Genomic DNA, 4,130 nt, shown 5'->3' on the forward strand with positions numbered 1-4,130 from the left:
ATCCCAGTCCAGACCATGTAGATGTGAAAATCCACTTCCAATCTTTTTGGAGGTTACCTGGGAGCAGAATTGCTGGAAGGTATGATAATTTTCAGAAATTGGAGTAGTTTTATTCTTATTGGGACAGGGTTTCATGAGTCCTTTGAACTTCCTTATCCTCCTGCCTCCTCCCGAGCACTGGCATTTCAAGTATGTTGTTTTGTAGTACCAGAGTTGGAAGCCAGGGCTTCATGCTCACTAGGCAAGCGTTCTACCAACCGAGTCACATCCCTAACCACAAGACTTCCTTTTCATACATGTTTATGGAAAAGAGTGGCCCCTCAACCCATGCCAAGCATGGACTCTCTTGTGGCATGTTGCATCTCAAAGGTGATGATCAGTCTGCACTGGACAGCTCCAGTTTGAGGGAGATGTGGATACTTTTCAGGGGTTTCCTAAGGACCTCATGAAGCGTAGGGGTGCTTATGTGGAACAGAAAAATGTCTCATAATAGGTCCATGGTAGATTCCCCAAGCCAGACAGCCCAGTGCTGGAACCTGCTGCTTGGTGCTCCATGCACCAAAAGAACTCCACAGCAGTCAGGGCTACACAGAGGAAGCCATGGAGGGGATATTCATCAGCACACTTGTCCAAACCCCAAGAATGCTCAGCCTCTAATCAATCCTTAAGCCTGAGGCAAGTTCCCAATTGTGATGGCTGAGGTCCTGTGGTGAGGGGCAGACACAAAGAAATCTTTCCATTTGGCTCAGTCAGTTCTACTGTGAACTTAAAACAAAGCATAAGACCTCTTAAAAATCCTCTGCTGATCTGCAGGGTGGCCTGGGAGGTGGCCTGGATGGAGCTTACTACATTTCAGCCCTCAGGACCTCTTGTCATCAAGCTGTGTGTGACTGGCACCACAGCCCTACAAATGCCAGGTTTGGGGACATCTTTTTTATGCTTGTGAGCATTGATCCAGGTGTCTCTTCTGAAGACTCCAAACTACTTCACAGTCCCCTCAACACACAAATATTGATTCTAATTTTTATTTAAAAAGAAGACAGAAACAAGCAGTCCCTGTTCTGAGTAGCCCTTTGCAGCCACCTCCTGGACACAGGCTGGGGGGCTTCTCTTAGTAGGAAGCTGCTGCATCTTCCACCACAGCCTCTCCACAGACAGGGCAGGAACAGCTGGTTAGTCCAAAGGCCTTGCTGGGCTGTGACTTGGGCTCTGTCTGTCAGTGGCTTGTGAGGTTGAAACAATGGCCATTTCTAAGACACAGCAGCAGTGTGGGCAGAGCTCTGTGTCAGGTGGTGTGGATACTGTTTAAAATTAGCCCCTGTCCTGAGGGTTTAGGGGCTGTGCCCCTTCTACTTCAGAACAGAAACTTAGAGGAATCTGGGACAAGCTCGGGGTCCTCTCTGAGCTCAGTAGCCTGCTTCTGAATACTCTGCTCTCTCAGGTCTCCGTAAGGTGGCTTCCACATGTGGCGGGGACACACAACAGGAAGGCCCCTTAAAGACAGCTTGGAGGGCTGGATAGCTCCCTGTATTCCCTGATCACAGTTCCACCCCACAGCTAAACAATCCCCCAATCAACTTTCTACCAGCTTCTAGACAACCGCTATCATGAACCCCTATAGTGGACCAGCCCTGTCATCCAGCAATGCGCTCTTACAAGCCCCACCCACTCACCAGCCCCCACCCACTTATCAGCATCTCTCTCATTTACCAGCCCCCTACTCACCAGTCCCCCACAGCTCCTGGACCACACGTGCTTGACCCTGAAGCCTGAGCCAGGAATTTCCGGCCATTGTCCAGACTAGAGCTGGCTCAGGAAACTGTGATCTTCAGAAAAGGGTGATAGTGGGGGAGGAGCTTTGGAGACATCCTGGCTGAGTCCAGAAGGGGCCTTGTGGGATGGCATGGAGCTTGAGGGGAGTCCTCCTCCTTGTGCACCGCGACTTAAGAAGGCTAGGTATTCCACTTCTGCCTGGCAAAGCCCAGGGCCATCTTCATGTGGTCACCCTCAAGGCAAGGGAAGAGAGAAAGATCGGGGCATAGGACACTGGGGAAGCCCAGGAAACCATGCTGGGGACACAGAAGAGACCTGGCCTCGGAGCTTCTGGCTTACTCTAGTACTTGAATCCTAGAAGGAGAGTCAGGAGCTTGGAGAAGTCAGAGGACAGCACTAGCCACACATGGCTCAGGGACTTGTGTTCTAATCTGGCTTTGAACATACTGCTGTATGATCGAGTAAACATTGGCCTTTTCCTCCTGGCTGGGAGGAAGGGTTGGGAGATTCCCCACCTCCATATGGAATATGGACTGGGTGAACTCAGACTCAGCATTCCCTAAAACAAAGAAAGAGACTACACAGGAGCTGGGGTTCCCGGGGCCCTAGGGAAACTGTGAGCACAAGCTTGATTGGATCTGGTGTTGTCCCAACACAGGGTCTGCTCCTCCATCCCAGATGAAGAGACCATGGTCAGCAGGGCCACAGCTGCTCTGGAGTACTGAGGCAGAACAGAAAAAAAAATTTCTAAAGGCAAAAATTCCAGGAATCATCCTTGGGGGTGGAGGGTAGGGTCCTAGCCGGGCCAGCTTACCCACAGCAGTTCCCTGCTAAGATTTGTGTGTCCATGTCTTTGGCCCTTGGAGCTATGATAGAGGCTGGTTCTAGGACCCTGTTCCTAGCCCACCCAGTCAGGGCTCTGGGCCTGGCTCCTGGGCCATTATGCTTACCCAGCCCTGATACCCCATCAGGTGAGAAATGTCATTCCCACCAGGATTTTGGGTGCTGAGATTCATTGCTGTATTGGCCACCTCTCCTATAGTGGACTTGAAGTCACAAGCACTGCCCAGTTTCCTCTACCTATCCCAGGCCAGGGGCTCCTCTCTATGCCTCTGTACCCCAGCTATAGCAAGCTGAGGAATCTGACCCAGGCTGTGGGTCAGGCCTCAAGAGCTTTGCAGGGGTTGGTGGTGGAGCATGGTTGAGACTCATGCCTGGGCCCAGAGGAGGCCACAGCAGCAACAGCTCCCACATGTCCCTTACTCTAAGGCCTGGACAGGCATTCTGACAGAATGGTGTACTGTCCCCACCAAATGCCCCCATCCTCATTTGCTCCTCTAGAGCCCTTGGAGTTGGCCAGAGACTGTGGATAGTAGAGGGGGCAGTACTATAGAAAACAGCTGGGTCTAGCCCTTCAAATACTGACCCTGGCCTCTCAGCACATATGCACTGTCACAAAAGGTTGTTTGTGGTCTGGAAAACAACAGCACCAGGTTCAAACCAGCTCAAGAAGGGCATGGTTCACAGATAAATAGACACTCACCATGTGTTCCAACCATATGATGGACTACGGTTCATCCACAACAAAAGCTGTGACTTAGAGGAAGCTCAAAACTACACTGAGAAAGAAGGCAGACACAATAAGTACTGTCCCGATGGGGCCTGATCCCTAGAGACAGACAGTACATTGGAGAGTCACCTGGGGACTGGGAATGGCCTGGCAATTGTCACAACTGAAGTTCCCCTGAGGTAGTGACAGGACTCTAGAACTAACTGTGATGATGGTCCCAGAAGCTCTGATTGTCCCCAGCACACTGAATGTTACACATTAACTGGTAGACTGGGTTTGTGAACATCCTCTTGGTAAGCTGTTATACTCCATAGAGGATGTTATCTGCTGAGCCCCATCCTGGATCTTCACAAGGCTCTCTTACCAGGCTTCCCAGAGCTATGAGCCAGTGTTACAAGGAGCCCAGGACTCTCTGTTAGTGGTGCTCACCCCCAACATCCCTGTCACACAATGGCAGCCAGAGTCGGTATCTTTGAGGAACTCTAGAAAAGTGGGATTAGGAGGTGATGCGTGCTACTTGTAGCCATGTTGCTACAGTGACAGAACCGGGCTGGGCTGGGAGCAGCAGCTCCAGTAGACTCTTGTCTGACTCTTGCTAGCGGAGAGGTGGAGAGCTTGGTAGCTAATGCCTCAGAACCCAGAAACCTCAGCTTCTTCTTCCATCTGAGTCTCCGTTTATCCATAGCTGAAGGGAGCTCTGACTTCCTGAAGACTGAGGTCAATCTCTCCACCCCTGCCCCCATCATGGAGCCTTTGAGCTTTTCCTCAGGAAAAGAACTCAAGCTAA

The 4,130-nt window shown here is 51.1% G+C and overlaps 1 long non-coding RNA gene across 2 annotated transcripts; it reads right to left on the reverse strand.

The window, feature by feature from the left end:
• Nucleotides 1–1,017: 1,017 nt before the first annotated feature.
• LOC116089861 lies at nt 1,018–4,130 on the reverse strand. Of its 2 annotated transcripts, XR_004118489.1 has the most exons (4): nt 3,473–4,130; nt 3,317–3,392; nt 1,726–2,006; nt 1,018–1,250 (listed from the first exon to the last, which is right to left on the reverse strand). It is a non-coding gene; the product is annotated as an uncharacterized LOC116089861 (long non-coding RNA). The 2 variants fall into 2 exon arrangements; XR_004118490.1 differs by having other exon boundaries at nt 1,726–2,494; nt 3,317–4,130.

This window comes from Mastomys coucha, unplaced genomic scaffold, assembly GCF_008632895.1.
Source record: "Mastomys coucha isolate ucsf_1 unplaced genomic scaffold, UCSF_Mcou_1 pScaffold15, whole genome shotgun sequence".
NCBI classification, from domain to species: Eukaryota; Metazoa; Chordata; class Mammalia; order Rodentia; family Muridae; genus Mastomys; species Mastomys coucha.